The sequence below is a fragment of the Capricornis sumatraensis genome, chromosome 5, assembly GCF_032405125.1.
Source record: "Capricornis sumatraensis isolate serow.1 chromosome 5, serow.2, whole genome shotgun sequence".
Lineage (NCBI taxonomy): Eukaryota > Metazoa > Chordata > Mammalia > Artiodactyla > Bovidae > Capricornis > Capricornis sumatraensis.
The window spans coordinates 53,423,254-53,443,232 of NC_091073.1; the positions used below are offsets into that span (position 1 = coordinate 53,423,254).

Here is a 19,979-nt window from a genome sequence, read left to right on the forward strand (position 1 = left end):
GTAACAAGTGTAACTATAAAGTTGTAAGGTATAATTATAAAAATTATACTTAAAAAAAGGAAAGAGTACGATAAACTGGGACGTCTATAAAGCAGAGCAATTTTACCTCTATTTTGTAAAGAATACATGTCTACAAACCAATACAGCAACAGGAAAACAGGCCAGTAACAACTAATTCATCAATGAAAAGCAAATGACAAACACAGCAAAAACAAACTGCAAATCAGAATAAGTTAAAAAATAAGTTAATATACTGTTTTTCACATGTGTGACTGGCAAATAATTTTTAAAAGCTAACGCCTATTAATGATGACAAAGTTATAGGTATATTCTCTCACATTAGTTCAAGAAAGAAGTTTCATTTTGAAACATTAAGCAAAAACCTTAAATATAACCTCTGACCAGGAATTCAACTTCTTAAATTTATCCTAACAATGAAATAATTGTGCAAAAATATATCTCCAGGCATCAGTAAATAATATTAAAATGAACAAAGCAGTTAACAATAATAGACTATTTACAGAAATTTTTAGAAAGTTTTCATATATTACTTAGCATTAAAATGATATATTTATGTTTATTAACATGGAAGTAATATAATATTAATATAAAAGAATATATATAATAGATGTTGTAATGTACAAGGAAATAGTTGAGAGATGTCCCAAAATGAATTCCTAGGTGATGTTTACCTATACTTTCTAGTTTTTCAGAAATTAATATATACCTTAACTTTATTGTTTTCACAAATATTATAATTTTAAAAATTCAAAAATTATTCTATTAAACCATTGATAGCAGTATGACAGTAGTATGACAGAAGCACTTAATTTTTTAAATAACACTAGAATTGAGCTGATTATTCTGAAAAAAAATTAAAATACATAACCTATGGCAGACCTTATCAAAATTCCTTCCTCGGTCAAATTTAGGAACTTAATAGTCACTAAACATAAGTATAAAATCATATTACTATGTTGTGGAGCAACTAAGCCTGTACCCCACAACCACTGAGGCTGTGCTCTACAGTCCGGGGAGCCACAGCTACTGAGCCCACACACCTAGAACCGGTGCTTTGCAGCAAGAGAAGCCACCACAGTGAGAAGCCTGTGCACTGCAGCTGGAGTGCAGCCCCTGCTCTCCACAACCAGGGGAAAGCCTGCACAGCAGTGAAGACCCAGCATACCCAGAAATAAATGAATAAAGATAAAAAAATTATTTTTTAAACATTATTAAATGAAACTTACACAAGTAAAACTGAGACTGAAAGTCAAATTAATTGGTCATTAGGACATATTATAAATAGTCATTATCTTCACAAAGGTACTATGCAGATTGAGACTGCTTTTTTAATATTCAGATCTTGTTTCTCTTCAGCTTTATGTTACTTTAATTTATGAGCATACTTTATAAAATACTCCTACATTTAAAACAACATATTTTCCCAAATTTAAAATGTTAAATATATGAAACATGTTTCATTTTTAAAATTCTGGGCAAATCTATAAACACTGCACATTAATTGCAGTTTCTCCAGCCTTTGGTATGTTCCTTTTATAAGTTTTCTGATATTATTACCCTGTACTTTTAATTAGGTCAGGTTATCAAATCTAAAAAAATTCATTAAAGTGTATACTTGGTGCATCTTTTTTAAATAAAGTGTTAAAAATAAAACTGAGATCTCTTTAAATGATGCCTCTTTTATGCTCTTAAATATTCTCTAGAATAACCAGAAGCAAAAGACAAACCCCTTAGATGTATTTTTGTTTTCTTAGAATACTCAGAATGAACACATTTAAATCCCAGACCAATCTCATATCTCAAAAGAAAAATGTAGGCAGCATCAATGGAGAAGAGGAATCATTCCATTAAAAATTTTTAAATTGTTTTTAAGCTGTAAAAGTCCTTCAACTTCTACTCACAAATAATATTGTTATAGCTGCTACCCTATGGCTTTTCCAGTACTCATGTATGGATGTGAGAGTTGGACTATAAAGGAAGCTGAGCGCCCAAGAATTGATGCTTTTGAACTGTGGTGATGGAGAAGACTCGAGAGTCCTTTAGAGTACTAGGAAATCAAACCAGCCAATCCTAAAGGAAATCAGTCCTGAATATTCATTGGAAGGACTGATGCTGAAGTTCTAATACTTTGGCCACCTCATGCAAAGAACTGACTCATTGGAAAAGACCCCAATGCTGGGAAAGATTGAAGGCACGAGGAGAAGGGGACAACAGAGGATGAGATGGTTGGATGGCATCACCGACTTGATGGACATGAGTCTGAGCAAGCCCCGGGAGTTGGTGATAAACAGGGAGGCCTGACGTGCTGGAGTCCAAGGGGTCACAAGAGTTGGACACAACTGAGCAACTGAACTAAGCCTGTACCCAAAATTAACAAAAATCCCAACTTGACAAAATTTTTTTGTCTTATAGCACTTTGGTTCTCATTAGCACCTCCACCAGAGAACAAGTAGAAGAAATAAATAAGTGCAAGTCGAAATCCTCTTATTAGCTGTGTGATCCTAGGAACGCTACTTAATCTCATCGAGGTTCTGTTTGCCCATTTGCAAAATGATAGTATCTACTTTATCTCACTGAGGTTGCGCAACCTCAGTGAGATAAAAGAAATATAATGGTTAGCACAGTACTTGCCACAAGCAGTCAATGACAGCTTTTATCATTTTTCTGAAATTTTATTTTTTAATGTGTTTTCAATTATGTGATGTATTATGGTTGTAAAAAAATATATTATGTATTGATTAGTCTAGTTATTCAAAAAAATATTTTTTCTCACCTCAGTATATGAGACTTAATGCGTTTAGATGTGTTTATTCACCACATCAGTGGTGCTAGTGGTAAAGAATCTGCCTGCCAATGCAGGAGACCCAAAAGACACAGGTTTGATTCCTATGTTGAGAACATCCCCCAGAACAGGTAATGACAACCCATTCTAGCATTCTTGCCTAGAAAATTCCATGGACAGACGAGCCTGGTGGACTATAGTCCATGGGGTCACAAAGAGGAAGACACAACTGAGCACACAAACACACAGAGACACAGAGCCCACCTTTACCTTGAAAAGTTTTATAGTAATGCTTCACTATTTTGTTCCCAGGAAAAAAAATGCATAAAAAATGTATGGGATTTTTAAAAATCAATGAAAAAGATGGTGTTTTTGAACACGTAAAAGTGGAACACACAACCACAGATAATGATGAATAACCAATGTGACTTCAAAATATATATTAACAAATTCATCCCCTAGTTCTATTTCTAAAGAAAGAAGGACAAAGGGAAAGCAATACTGGGGGGCCTACTACATGCTAGGCAAGGTCGAAGACAATCTATAAATTTGTCTCATTAAAGCTACCCAACAGTCCTTTGAAATCTGAGAGAGAATTTACCTTGTCAAAACTAAGATAGTTAGCAAGAGGGATGGAAATGGTCTTTAAATCAAGCTCTAGATGGCTTCAAAGCCTACGTTCTCTTTTCTCTTAATCATAAACTATATACATAGCAGAAACAATTATGTTATGTTATGGTATAATTTTAGGATGTTTTGAAGTCTTTAAAGTGTCAGTAAAGACAAAAGAAAAGTTTGTGAATATTATGTTGTTCCAGTTATGACATTAAAAGAATCAGCCTCCAAGTGCCCATTCAACAAGATTTGTTCTTAAGTCATTTATCCTCAGTAGAAGTCTTCCCAGCTACTCCTTTTCAGTTTTTATCTTCATTGCTACCCACTCTGGAATATCACTTTCATTCCTTTGTTTTAGGTAGAAAGTCTCTACATCAAATAGATGGCTATTCTTAAGCACCGCCAAACTTTATTAAAACAAAAAATACCTTCTCTTCCTCCTCTACCCTCTGTTCAGCAATTACCACAGCTCAGCATTTATGGAGAAGACCAAGCACAATTCCTCATATCAGTTTAAAAGCAAACAAGATTTTGAACTACTAACTTTACTAGGAAATTAATTATATGCAAAATGCCTTGTTCATTGTATTGAGATCCTGACTAAATGTTATTCTTATTTCTGTTAGAAGTAACTATGTCACATAACCAGGCTCCATCATGTGCCTATAATCAGATCTGGAATAACATCCTACAAATATCCCAAAGACCAAGAATGGATTTATTAATCAGGGCAATAACTCTAAAACAGTCTTAGAGGCAAGCACATAGTAGGGTTTTAAAACATTTATCAGTATAGAATTGATTATGTAAGCTTGTATGTGTTGAGTGAATGTGCTAAGTTGTGTCCAACTCTGCAACCCATGGACTATAGCCCACCAGGCTCCTCTGTCCATGGGATTTTCCCTGCAACAATACTGGAGTAGGTTGCCATTTTCTCCTCCAGGGGATCTTCACCACCCAGGGATCAAACTCACACTCTTCCATTGCAGGCAGATTCTTTACCACTGAGCTATCAGGGAAGCCACACATAAGCTTGATTAGAATAATTAGTAGTTTTCTTTTATACCCAAATCATTTACCTATAAAATCTTTAATGTGGCCTGAGGTTTCTTAAGAGCAACAGGGAAAAAGAGATATCATTAGCCATGATATCAGAAGAGTATGCAGGATATTTTACAACCCCTATTCCATTACAGCTGTTAATTTTAAAAACATGTTAATATTTCATATCTGTGTATAAAGACAGTACCTGTTTCCTGCCAATAAAAAGTTATATAGCTTGGCACTTCTGTGCTTGTATGTATATTTTATTTTGTTTTGACTCTTAAGGTCTTCCTAGTTCAGAACTTCACAGATCAGCCACTCTCTTTCTTACAATAACAAATAATCCTTCATCCAGGTAGCTGATATGGTATAGATGCATTTGCTTTTTATTTGCTACCAGAACAAGTTACCACAAACTTAGAAGGCTGAAAACTACAAATTTATTATCTTCCAGTTCTGAAGGTTAGGGGACTCAAAATGAGTCTCAATGGGAGAGAATCAAGGTGTTACCATAGCTACATTCCTTTCTGGAAGTTCTAAGGGAGATACCCTCTCCTTGCTCATTCATTATGTGGGCAGAATTTAATTCCTTCAGGTTGTAGCACTGAGGTTCCCATTTCCTTGCTGTCATCTGGGGGCAGTTCCCAGCTACTAGAGGACATCTGCATGTCCATGCCTCCCTTCCTTTAATTTCAAAGCCATCTATGGTAGGTTAAGTACTTTCACGCTTCAAATCTCTCCAGCCTCCTCTTCTACCATTCCATTTCTCTGGTTCACTCTTCTGGTTTCTGCTTTCACGTTAAAAAACTCAAGTATTTAGAATGGTCCCATCTGGATAATCAGAGTAATCTCATCTCAAGGTCCACAGGAAACTACACCTGCGAAGTTCCTTCTGCCATATAAGGTACTATATTCATAGGTTCTAATGAGTAAGATAAAACTATCTTTGAGGAGACGCATTATTGTGTCTACTATACAACCGATTTCTCTGGTGGCTCAGATGGTAAAAAATTTGCCTGTAATGCAGGAGACCTGGGTTAGATCCCTGGGTTCGGAGGATCCCCTGGAGAAGGAAATGGCAACCCATGCCAATATTCTTGCCTAGGAAATCACATGGACAGAGGAGCCTGGAGGGCTACAGTGCATGGGGTCACAAAGAGTCGGATACAAATAAGCAACTAACACTTTCACTTTCACCATACAGCACCATACTTGTTGAACTGCACTGACTTAAAGCAAGGAACAAAAGAGCATGTCACCATCTTTTGGCTAAATAAAAAAAAACTTCCTAGACTAAAATACAGAGTTCAAAATACTCAGCAATCTTCATCAAATACTACCATTATCAAAGAATCCATCAACTTAGATAGACATCACTAAATCCTTATCTCTTCTTAAATGGAAAAAAACTAAGTATCTTTTAACAACTCAACAACAAAATATCTAACTATCTTAACAACATACTCAAAGCCAACCATATTTCTCACTGTGAAATAGCACTGGTTTCTACCACTGGCACTAGTTTCTACCACTCTCTGGCTTCACTTTCTTGATGTTCCACAAATCTTTATCTGGAAGAAAGCTTCCCACAAAGCTAAAGACAACCTGAAAGATACAAAGGGTTAAATGAAAACTTCTGGAAAGCATGACATTTTTTATAGCACAGAAACAAAAATCAATTTGTTAAAATCGTGGTAAGACCCATCAGTGCAAGACACAACCATCCAAAAACTTAGAATCCTCATATTAAATATATCTGAAGACTAGAGAAAGGGTGTTGCTGCTTTTAAACTAGCTTTGGCTAAAAGGAAGAATAACTTCTACGGGTATAGTTCTTCTGTTTCTCTTGTAAGTAAATGAAAGACTGGCCTCAGAGAACTTGCCTTAGAGAACTGACTTATCTTAGTTAAACAGACAGAAAAAAGATCCCATAAAACTTTAAGTAAAAATTTTCACAAAATATGTCATCCTTTCAAAACAGAGTAATAACTTTTAATAGTAGTAGACTCCAAAAGGCAAAGTAAAGATAAAATGACTTGGCAACTTTATTGTTCTGTATTTGCACATTACTTAAGACTCCATGAATCATTCTTGTATCCATTCATTCCTTGGGAATACAGAGATTTTGTATACATAAAATTCAAGTCTGCACTGAACATTAATCATACAAAAAAAAACTCTAATCATATTAAAAAAACTAATATGAATGCATGGATTCTCAACCTACACAGATTTTTATCAAAGTGATTCAAATTTACGAAGCTCATCTGACTTTATGGACTTTGACTGCATATGCATAAAAGGCAAACACAAATTATTTTAGTCTAGCTTTCACTAATGGCAGAGTAAACTGGTCAAGTATAGTTTCCTACAGGTAATTTCTAAACCTAGATAAGCCATTTTATGTCTTTATTTTGTAATTGCAAGAAAACTGCTTTACAATGTTGTGCTGGTTTCTGCTCTACAACAACACAAATCAGCCATAATCATACATATATCCTCTCCCTCTTGAGTTTCCCTCTCCTCTTCCAATCCCACCCCTCTAGGTCAAAACAGTGTTATACAGAAACTTTTCTCCAGCTATCTGTTTTACACATGAGAGTGTACAGATGTTGATGCTATTTTCTCCATTCATCCCACTCTCTCCTTCCCCTACTGTGTCTACAAGTCCATTCTCTACATCTGCATCTCTATTCTTTCCCTGCAAACAGGTTCATCATCACCACTTCGCTAGATTCCAGATATATATGACTTAATATATGGCATTTGTTTTTCTCTTTCTGACTTACTTCACTCTGTGTAACAGGCTCAAGGTTCATCCACCTCACTAGAACGACTCAAATGCATTTTTCATGGCTGAGTAGTATTCTGCTACTATTGAGCTATTTCAAATCCTAAAAGATGATGCTATGAAAGTGCTGCACTCAATATGTCAGCAAATTTGGAAAACTCAGCAGTGGCCACAGGAATGGAAAAGGTCAGGTTTCATTCCAATCCCAAAGAAAGGCAATGCCAAAGAATGCTCAAACTGCACAACTGCATTCATCTCACATGCTAGCAAAGTAATTCTCCAAGCCAGGCTTGAGAGAATGAACCTTGAACTTCCTGATGTTCAAGCTGGTTTTAGAAAAGGCAGAGGAACCAGAGATCAAAATGCCAACATCCACTGGATTATCAAAAAAGCAAGGGAGTTCCAGAAAAACATCTATTTCTGCTTTATTGACTATGCCAAAGCCTTTGACTGTGTGGATCACAATAAACTGTGGAAAATTCTGAAAAAGATGGGAATACCAGACCACCTGACCTGCCTCTTGAGAAATCTGCATGCAGGTCAAGAAGCAACAGTTAGAACTGGACATGGAACAACAGACTGGTTCCAAATAGGAAAAGGAGTACGTCAAGGCTGTATCTTGTCACTCTGCTTATTTAACTTATATGTAGAGTACATCATACAAAATGCTGGGCTAGAGGAAGCACAAGCTGGGCTCAAGACTACCGAGAGAAATATCAATAACCTCAGATCTGCAGATGACACCACCCTATGGCAGAAAGTGAAGAAGAACTAAAGAGCCTCCTGATGAAAGTGAAAGAGGACACTGAAAAAGTTGGCTTAAAGCTCAACATTCAGAAAACAAAGATCATGGCATCCAGTCCCATTACTTCATGGAAAATAGATAGGGAAACAATGGAAACAGTGAGAGATTTTATTTTCTTGGGCTCCAAAATCACTGCAGATGGTGACTGCAGCCATGAAATTAAAAGACGCTTGCTCCTTGGAAGAACAGTTATGACCAAACTAGACAGCATATTAAAAAGCAGAGACATTACTTTGTCAACAAAGGTCCGTCTAGTCAAAGATATGGTTTTTCCAGTAGTCATGTGCGGATGTGAGAGTTAGACCATAAAGAAAGCTGAGCACCAAAGAATTGATGCTTTTGAACTGTGGTGTTGGAGAAGACTCTTGAGAATCCCTTGGACTGCAAGGAGGATCAAACCAATCAATTCTAAAGAAAATCAGTCCTGAATATTCATTGGAAGGACTGATGCTGAAGCTGAAACTCCAATACTTTGGCCACCTGATGTGAAGAGCTGACTCACTGGAAAAGACCCTGATGCTGGAAAGATTGAAGGCAGGAGGAGAAGGGGACGACAGAGGATGAGATGGTTGGACAGCATTACCGACTCGATGGACATGAGTTTGAGTAAGCTCCGGGAGTTGGTGATGGACAGGGAGGCCTGGTGCGCTGCAGTCCATGGGGTCACAAAGTGTCAGATCCAACTGAGAGACTGAACTGACTGAACTCCACTGCATACGTGTGCCACATCTTATTCACCTGTAGATGAACTCTAGGTTGTTTCCATGTCCTGGATATTGTAAACACTGTTGCAATGAACACTGGGGTACATGTATCTTTTAGAATGGCAGCTTTCTCAGGGTATATAACCAGTAGTGGATTGCTGGGTCATATGGTAGGTTTATTACTAGTTTTTTAAGGAAGCTCCACACTATTCTCCATAAAGACTATTTCAGTTTACATTCCTACCAACAGTGTAAGAGAGTTCCCTTTTTACCACATCCTCTCCAGCATTTATTGTTTGTACATTTTTTGATGATGGTCATTCTGACTAATCCAAGGTAATACCTCATTTTAGTTTTGATTTCCATTTCTCTAATAGTGATGTTGAGCATCTTTTCAAGTGTTTATTGGTCTAGATAAGCCATTTTAAAAAACACTTCGTTGAAGGCCCTGGAAAGAGACCAAAGGGAGGAACATACCAAAGGAAGGGTTACATTTAAAATACATAAATTGCAAAGGGTGGGAGTTCTAAGTTTGGGCTTTTTTGCCTAAGAGCACTGACTGCCATTACTGCCATCAACTCCCATTCCAATGCCCATAGCTCTTACAGCAGAAAACTACATGTTTACAGTTCAGAGATGGTAGAGAACATGTATTAAGGTAAACGGATTAGCTATAAATTTAGAAACAAAACTCCTAAAAAGAACAGACCCACACCAGGAACAAAACCCAAATTCCTTTTAATAGCTTGCCATTAGAATAACACATGTGGGTGAGAAGGATCCAGGAGGATGCAGGGAAAAGCAAGCAAAAATCAGAGGGGTGTGTACCCTTAAAAGACAGGCAAGACATGTGAGTTTAGTCCATCTTTCAGATGGATCATTCATGCCATGTCCTCAGTCTCTCCATCATGTCTGACTCTTCGCAACACAATGGACCATAGCCCACCAGGCCTCTCTGTCCATGGGATTTTCAAGGCAAGAAAACTGGAGGTTGCCATGCCCTCCTCCTGGGGATTTTCTCAACCCAGGGATTGAACTCATGTCTCTTGTGTCTCCTGCATTGGCATATGGGTTCTTTACCACTAGCACCATTTTTGAATCCCCTTTTCAGACTGACAGTTGTCTCCAAACACTACATAGCTCAAGCAGCAAAAACCTGGAGCCTTACTATAACTTGAGGTATCACAGGACAGAGCTCAGAGCTGAAAGAGCACCTGGAAATTTAGGAAGGAAACTTTGAAGGAAAAAAAGAAACACAAAAGTTGAGGCCCATGATCTTAGTATCAACTCTGCCAAAATTCTTGGTGACATCTAAATAGAGGTACAAGGGAGATCTGTAAAGTACCAGGTTAATAAAGCAATAGCTATAAACCAAAAGAACACAGCAGAGATGAATATCACAGTACAGAAAGAAGACTGTGCAGTGTGAGATCAACAAGTTAACTGCCGGTTGTAAGAATAACAACAAAAAAGCAATCCTCACAGAACATAACAGAATCTAAAGTGACAAATATATTATCCACAATGTCCAGTTTTCAACCAAAAATTACTCCATATGTTGGGTCAATGGTACAAAATAGACAGCCTAGAAATAAATCCACATATCTACTTTTGACAAAGGAGGTAAGAACACACAATGGGAAAAAGACAGTTTCTTCAGGTAAATAAATGTTGAATACCTTATATCATATACAAAAATAAGTTCAAAATGGCTTGAAGAAAAATATAAGACACTATACCATAAAACTCCTAGAAGAGAACATAGGCAAAACACTCTCTGACATAAATTCTACCAGAGTCTTCCTAGGTCAGTCTCCCAGTACAACAGAAATAAAAGCAAACAGGGCCTTCTCTGGTGGTTCAGTGGAGAATTCGCATACCAGTGCAGGAGGCACAGGTCTGATCCCTGATCTGTAAGGCTCGCACATGCCACAGAGCAACTGGGGCCATGGACCACGACTGTTGAGCCTGTGCTCAAAAGCCCATGTGTGGTGACTACTGAAGCCCCCATATCCCTGAGCCCATGCTCTGCAACAAGAGAGCCACTGCATTAAGAAGCCCACACACAGCAACTAGAGGGTAGCCCCCACTCTTCACAACTAGAGAAAAGCCCACACAGCAACGAAGATCCAGTACAGCCCAAGAAATGAATTTTAAAAAATAAACAAATGGAAAATAAACTTTTAAGCTTTTGCACAGCAAAGGAAACCATTAAAAAAAAAATAAAAAAGAAAAGAAAACCTACAAATTGGAAAAAATTATCTGCAAACAATGCAACCGACCAGGGCTTAATTTCCAAAATATACAAACAGCTCATACAACTCAAAAACAAAAACCCAAACAATCCAATCAAAAAAACAAGCAGAAGACCTAAACACAATTCTCCAAAGAAGACACACAACTGGTCAACAGGCACATGAAAAGATGCTCAACATCACTAATTAATTTTTTTTTAAATGAGAAATGTAAATCAAAACTACAATGAGCTGTCACCTCACTTTGGTCAGAGGGGCCATCAAAAAGTTTACAAGTAACAAATAAGGGAGAGGGTGTGGAGAAAGGGAATCCTCCTACACTGTTGATGGGAATGTGAATTGGTACAACCACTGTAGAGAACTGAATAGAGGTTCCTTAAAAAACTAAAGTTGCCATATGATCCAGCAATCCCACTCCTGGATATTTATCCAAAGAAAAGTATAATTAAAAAGGTACATGTACCCCAATGTTCACAGCAGCAATATTTACAATAGCCAAGACATGGAAGCAACCTAAATGTCCACTGACAGAAGAATGGATAAAGATGCGGTGTATATATACCCAAAGAAATACTATTGGGTAAAGAAAAAAAAGAAATAATGCCATTTGCAGCAATACAGATGGACCTAAAGAATACCACACTAAGTGAAGTCAGAAAGAAAAAAGAAATACTGTGTCACTGATATTCAGAATCTGAATCTGAAATACAACACAAATGAATTCATTTACAAAACAGAAACAGCCTTGTAGACACAGAAAACAAACTAATGGTGACCAAAAGGGAAAGGGGAGGGCAGAGGGATAAAGTAGGAGTTTGGGATTAGCAAATACAAACTACCATATATAAAATATATCAATAGCAAGGTCCTACTATATAGCACAGGGAACTATATTCAGTATCCTGTAATAATGGAAACCATAATGGAAAAGAACGTTAAAAAGAATATATTATACATATAAAACTGAATCATTTCTCTTTACACCAGAAACTAACACAATATTGTAAATCAACTATATTTCAATAAAGAAAATTACTCCACATGCAAAGAAATGGGTGTACATAACCCATACTCATGGGGAAAAAATTAAAAGGCAGACCATAGGAATTGACTCTGCAAGTGGGCTCACACGAGATTTGGTAGACAATGACTTCAAAACACCTGATTTCCCCTGAAGTAATTCAACATAAATACTAAGTAGATTGTGCTGAAGATGCATGTTGTAATCCCTAGAGAAACTTCTACAAAAAAATAATGCAAACCTATAGCTAAAAAGTTCAGAGAAAAACTAAAACGGAATATACAAAGCTATCTGATGAACACACACACACACACACACAAATTCCAACAAAGAAAAGCCCAGGACCAGATAGTTGCACTGCTGGATTCTAAAAAACATCTGAAAAAGAATAAAAACCAAACACTTCCCAAACCGTTCTAAAAACTGAAGAGAAGGGAATACTTCCAAACATCAAAGCCAGACAGAGATACTACAAGAAAAGAAAACTGCAGGCCAATATCTCTTATAAATACAGATGTGGGAATTCCCTGGTAGCTCAGCGGTTAGAACTCCACAATTTCACCTCGGGGGGAGGAGATGGGGGGTATGTTTGATCCCTGGTCAGGGAACTAAGGTACTGCAAGCTGCACAATGCAGTCAAAAAAAAAAGGGGGGGGGGTGGGCAGGGAAAAAGAGAAAAGAATAGATTGGGAAACCTGGAAAGACAGAAGAAGGGGGAAAATAAGGATGATGAGAGAAATGAAAGAAGGGAGAAAATCTGGTAAGACTACATGAGCAAACATATAAGGACCATACCAATATAAAGTATTACTATTATTAATAACATTCAGAAGAGGTTTTTTTTTCTTAAGTTTGTGAAATAAAGTGAGAGAACTGAATGAAATGGTAAAGAGATCTGGAAACTGTTTATTTGGTGCAAATAGTTAAGTAGAATATCTCAATTTATAAGTTGAGAAACAGGAATAGTGTCTAGTCTCCACCTCGTTCCTCCTTTTCATCTGCATTTATTTGCACAGAAAACCTTTCCAAAAAGTTTGGAACTTTTCAGTTCCCTTTCCTCAAGTCTCCTCAACCCAGATGAGGCCGCATGTCTCCATCTAAACAATAACAGAAAAGAATGAAACTATCAGGACCAATCATGACTTAAGCCCTGGAGCAGGGGAGTAATCCCATCCTTGTCCTCAGTGTTACTAAGAAGATGCTGCTGCTGCTAAGGTGAAACCTCAACAAATACTGAACTCTGCCAGAAAGGATGACTGAGAAAGAAACTGGGAAGTCCACCAACAATGTTATGTTAGACTGACCAAGTGTAGATTCATACACTTTGGAAACCAAATTAAAATGTAAGAGCTGGCATCCTGTTTTGAAAAGTAAAGATCCTATCCAATTGTTCTTTCCTGCAATGATGAAGGATGTCTTCAGTTGCTGATAAATTCAGCATTTTCTTCAGGAAGCTACTCGGGGTAAACTTGAGAAGTGATGCAAAACATAAAACACAGACATGGAGATTTTTCCAAGCAGACTGAATGTTATCAATCCCTACAGAGGCTGCAGAAAATTCTTTGTAAATCTCTATGAATGACCTCATTCTGAACATCATGCTTTTCTGATGTACTCACCAGAATAAACTAGCCATGTATGTAAGATAAATCCCTAGATAACTAACTTGGCCTTCTTGAGTTATATGCTCTAATTCAACTGGATTTTAGAGAATGATTTGCCAGATACAATGACTTGGGAATTCCTTTTCCTCAAAGGGACATTATTTCAGTTTTAATATAATTAATATGAAAATAATACAGATCATCACCACTTACCTCTGAATATATTCCTAATTGTGATAATAAAACTGCATTAGCAGCATTATCTTCTACTTAGATATGGTTAAAATATATATACATTTCTAATTTGCTGAAATAGATTTCAAGTCTCTAACCAAAAACTAAAACAAATGACTAAAACTGTATCCTGTCTTACGAAACATGTCTCTCAAAAGATCATGCCTGCCTACTTGCCCTGTTGTTTACATAGTATTAAAATGAAGAACTCTAGAAGTATAACTATGATCATAAAAATACAATGAACCTCTAAATTCACCTGTAACCAATCTCAATTTACTAAACCAAAGATTGATAAAACCTTACCATAGTTCTTAAATTTTTATATATAAAGCAATCAAGTATAATGGCAATGAAAAGTAGAACAGCTCACCTAATGTTCCCCAAAAATATCAGATTTAGAAATTCAAAGCTGAAATTCACTAGAAGCAGGCTGACGCCATTTTTAAGGAACAATCAATAAAATAATCAATAAAAAGGCACTGTCAATAAAATAAGATGCTGGTATTTGGGGCATCGTTTATATTTAAGATACACTACCATTTAAAAAATGTATATACTCTGGCCTAAACAACCAAATAGGAAATAAATCCCTAAGGAACAAAAAAATCAAAAATTTGGTGCAAAAATTTTACCCATTGAAGAATCTTACACTAAATTAATTTTTCTCAAACAATGATGAATATTCCAACACAGGGTGACAAATAATAAGGGAAACTAGTTTCCATAAGCATTACTTGACCATATGAAATAAATTATACACCCAAAAATACTACTTTGAAATGTACAGAAACTTTGAAATGTTACAAATAACATACTAAAGTTTACAAAAACCTAAGCTGCCTGTTTTTGTCTGGATAGTATTCTTGTTTTTTGACACTATGTGATGAAAGAGAAAACTAGTAAAATAAGATTTTAAAATGCCATATGGGTATTATGTTAAATATAAATTTGACTAACATTAAATTCAATTAGTTAAAAAATGAGGGTTTATTGGTATGTGTTTTTATTGATAACACAATTATGTCTTCAACTACTGGCAACCCTTGATATCAGCATAAACCCATTATTCTGGATTTGAATCCAGCACAGCATCACCCCAATCTGGGGGTAGCTGAATTCAGTCACATATGTAAGTATTTTCCCTGGTGGCTCAGACAGTAAAGAATCTGGCTGCAATGTAGAAGACCTGGGTTGGACCCCTGGGTCAGGAGGATCTCCTGAAGAAAGGAATGGCTACCCACTCCAGTATTCTTGCCTGGAGAATTCCATGGACAGAGGAGCCTGGAGGGCTACAGTCCGTGTGGTCACAAAGAGTCGGACACAACTGAGTGACTAACACTTTCACTTTCAGAGACCATCTAAATCATTGGAAAAGACCCTGATGCTAGAAAAGACTGATGGCAAGAGAAGGGAGCAGCAGAGAATGAAATTGTTGGATAGCATCACCGACTCAATGGACACGAATTTGAGCAAACTATAGGAGACCGCGGAGGACAGAGGTGCCTGGTGCTCAGCAGCCCATGGGGTCACGAAGAGTCTGACACAACTCAGCAATCCAAAACAATAGAGCAAACACAGTCACTGAAGACATCTGCCCTCATATGTGACCAACACTGTAGCTTTAACAAGATATGTACTGAATTTGCTATGTTGAAACTATTTATGTTTTAACTGCATTTAAGATATCATCTCACCTAAAGATTATCATAGTAAGTGAATTAAGTCAGAAAAAGAAAGACAAATACCATGATATCATTTACAGATTAAATCTGAAGTATGGCACAATGAACTTAGCTATGAAACAGAAACACACTCACAGACATAGAGAACAAACTTATTGTTATCAAACAGGAAAGGGGATGAGGGAGAGAGAAAGTAGGAGTTTGGGATGAGCAGATACAAACTACTACAAAGAAAACAGATAAACAACAAGGTCCTACTGCGTGTAGCATAGGGAACTATATTCAATAAACCATGATGAAATAAATCATGATGGAAAAGAATATTAAAAAGAACACGTGTGTGTGTGTGTGTGTGTGAATCACACACACACAGAATCACCCATAGAAGTTTTAAATTTTGAGAACATCTAATTTACCAATCTGTGTGTGGTGGGGGGGATGGAGAGGACTGTGCTTTCGGTTATACATCTAAGAAATCATTTTCAAAGTCATAAAAATGTCCTATGTTTCCTCTCAGAAGTTTTATAGTTTTAAGTTTTACATTTAGGACTATGATCCACTTTCAGTTTTGCTTTATTTTTTAATATGAAGTAAGGTCTGAACACAAGTTCCCTGTTTTACATATGGCTATCCAATTGTTCCAGTACCATCTGTTGAGAACACTATCTTTTCTTCAATAAATGTGCCAAAAATCCATTTTTCTTACATGTGTGGATCTTCTTGGCTCTCTACTTCGTTCCATCGACCTGACTATCTCTTTGTCTTGGTTAGTAGAAGTCATTGCAATAGGTCTTCCAATCAGGTATGGTCAATGCTCCAATTTTACTTTCTTTTAAAAGTGCTAGCTATTCTAAATCCTTTGCATTCACATATGAATTTTAAAATCAGTTTGTCAATGTCTAATAAAAGCCTGCTGGGACTCAGACTATAATTGTGTTGAATCTATACAAATAATTTAGAGAGACTGAGCATATTAAAAACGATCAAGTCTTCCAATTCACAGACAAAATTTACTCACTTATTTAGGTCTTTTAAAATTGTTCTCAATAATGTTTTTAGTTCTCAGTATACATGTCTTGTGTTCAGTTCAGTTCAGTCACTCAGTCGTGTCGGACTCTTTGCGACCCCATGAACCACAGCACGCCAGGTCTCCCTGTCCATCACCATCTCCCGGAGTCCACTCAAACCCATGTCCATCGAGTCGGTGATGCCATCCAACCATCTCATCCTCTGTCGTCCCCTTCTCCTCCTGACCTCAATCCTTCTCAGCATCAGAGTCTTTTCAAATGAGTCAGCTCTTCCCATCAGGTGGCCAAAGTACTGGAGTTTCAGCTTCAAAATCAATCCTACCAATGAACACCCAGGACTGATCTCCTTTAGGATGGATTGGTTTGTTCTCCTTGCAGTCCAAGGGACTCTCAAGAGTCTTCTACAACACCACAGTTCAAAAGCATCAATTTTTCGGTGCTCAGCTTTCTTTATAGTCCAACTTTCACATCCATACATGACTACTGGAAAAACCAGAGCCTTGACTAGACGGACCTTTGTTGACAAAGTAATGTCTCTGCTCTTTAATATGCTGTCTAGGTTGGTCATAACTTTCCTTCCAAGGAGTAAGCATCTTTTAATTTCATGGCTGCAATCACCATCTGCAGTGATTTTGGAGCCCGGAAAAATAAAGTCAGCCACTGTTTCCACTGTTTCCCCGTCTATTTGCCTCTTTTGTCAAATTCAACCCTAAGTAGTTCATATTTTTGATGTTATTATGAGTGGTATTTTTTAATTTCAATTTCCAATTGCTTGTTAATACTACTATGTAGAAATAAAAGTAATTTTATATATTGATCATATATCCTGAAATCCTGCTAGATTTGTTTATTAGCTCTACTAACTTCTTCCTGTGAACTCAAAGCAAGATGCTGCTGCTGCTAAGTCGCTTCAGTCATGTCTGACTCTGTGCAACCCCATAGACAGCAGCCCACCAGGCTCCGCTGTACCTGGGATTCTCCAGGAAAGAACACTGGAGTGGGCTGCCATTTCCTTCTCCAATGCATTAATTAAAGTGAAGTCGCTCAGTCGTGTCCAATTCTTCACGACCCCGATGGACTGCAGCCTACCAGGCTCCTCCGTCCAAGGGATTTTCAAGGCAAGAGTACTGGAGAGGGTTGCCATTGCCTCCTTCCAAGCAAGATACTACTACATACCTATTAGAATGGCTAATATTAAGGTGACTGACAGTAACAAGTGTTACCAAGGATGTAGAGAAAGCGCAATTTTCATCAACTTTGGGTTGAATACCTGGGCAATTTCAGATCATATACATGATCTGGTTGTTCCATACCTATATTTTTTATCAAAGAGAAATGAAAGCAAATGTCTATAAAAACACCTTTATATGGATGTTCATGACAGCCTGGTTTGTAATAACCAAAAATTAGGAACAACTCAAATACAAATCTACAGGTGAATGAATAAACCAACTGGGGAATATCCATATAATGGAAAACTACTTAGCAATAAAACAGAATGAGCTATTTATATACACAACACAGACGCATCAAAATAATTAAGCTGATTGAAAGACCCCCCCCCCAAAAAAAAAAACCCACATACAAACTCTCTGATTCCATAGAAAGCAGATCCATAAACGCATGAGAAAAAATTATCAAGGGGCATAAGGAAACTTTGAGGGAGATGGTCATGTTCACTATCTTAATATTGATGGTTTCAAGTCACAACTTGCAAATATGTAAATTTTCAATATGCTGCAGTTTACCGTACATCACTTAGACCTCAACTTTTAAAAAAAAGAAAATGTACCAGCATGCTAGGTCCCAGAATAGACTTTTTAATTGATAAATAATTTTAAATTGATAAATAATTCACACACTATAAAATTCAACTTTTTGAAGCATACAATTCAGTGGCTTTTTGTAGTGACAGAAGTTATGCAACAATCACCAGTATTTAATTCCAGAACATTTTCACCACTCCAAAGAGTGGCACCCATTAGCAGTCACTGACATTTCCCCCAGTCCCTCAGAATATAATTAATTTCCAGATGACAATGTATTTCATCTGGTCACTACATTTCAAGCCTCAAGACCTTTCAAGTTTGAGAGACTGGTTCTAAGTTAATTTCAAGTACCTGCTACTGTTTATCATTGTATTCTTTCTAATGAGAACCAGAACCATACAAATATAAACATGATAATTTCACAGACGTTCCAATCATAGAAATGTCATTTATAGTGTACATGTGTACCTGTAACTGTGATTACTAACTTATTAACGTTATTAAAACATTAACTCCAAATGTAGAAACTTTATCTCTCTCAGCTCTCCTTATCAATGCCAGGACTGTCCAAGAATACAGTGGGGAGTGATGAAGACGTGATGCCTCTGAAATTTTTGAATAGCATATAATCTGCAAAGCTTTAAGAATTTAAATTAATACAATCCATTTTGAGATACCTCTACCATTTACTACACTTTCTCAACAACTCATCATCATTTAACATTTATAAAACTTTGGGGAAAGCCAAAGCCTCATTGGAAAGATAATGAGCTTATATTCTGCACTGCATCAACTTAGAACATGATGATGAATAATTGTGCCTTAATGAAGAAAAAAGAAGACATCACCATTTGCCTCGAAGCATATGCTGTTTCTAGAAGAGATGATAATCAAAATCAAAACCTAGCGATTTTTTATTAAGGAAGAGTGTCAGTGATGATAAATATAATAAGCCTTGGAACAATGTGTGTTTGCTTTTTAATGATTCTATCACCCTACAGTTTATTTTTTGGAGCACAGAAATTAAATGTGACAAAGCAAAAAATAACAGCTGATACTAGGATTTTTTTACACTTTTATATTTAGAACATGTTATGAAAAAACCTGAAAGTATTTCTCACTGCTTAAAAATTAACTTTTTATATAACATATTCCAAGCACACTACAAGTTCTGTATATTCCCAATGATGTGCCTAAGCAATGTATTTGAACATTATAAATTGAAATGCTGTTGAAGCATGATTTGTGAAGGATATTACATTTCTATAATCAAAAACAAGCAATAAGCATTACAATATGACTGCATAATTTAAATATCAAAGATAGGAAAATTCAAAAAGAACATAAAATGCACATCTTTCTGATAGTCTTTTGGCACAACTACTTTCAAAACACATTACTAAGAGTAAGCAGACTCTTGATATTTGAGATGGATGTAATCAAGGACTTTCTGAACCTAAAATGGTACAAATTCCACTAACCACATCCACTTCAGAAAAATTACTGGGTACCCAATGAAAAGAAGAAAATCACAAAGCCTCATTAAAATGCAGGTGTTAGGTGGTTCTTTGTGTACTTAGAAGATATTCAAATTTTGCCTAAAAAATTATGAACTCCTTCA

The 19,979-nt window shown here is 36.6% G+C and overlaps 1 protein-coding gene across 8 annotated transcripts in view; it reads right to left on the minus strand.

Annotated features, from left to right (window-relative positions):
• COG5 (component of oligomeric golgi complex 5) overlaps positions 1–19,979 on the minus strand; it is a 275,606-nt gene that overhangs the window by 223,759 nt on the left and 31,868 nt on the right. The gene's annotated exons all lie outside the window — the stretch shown is intronic.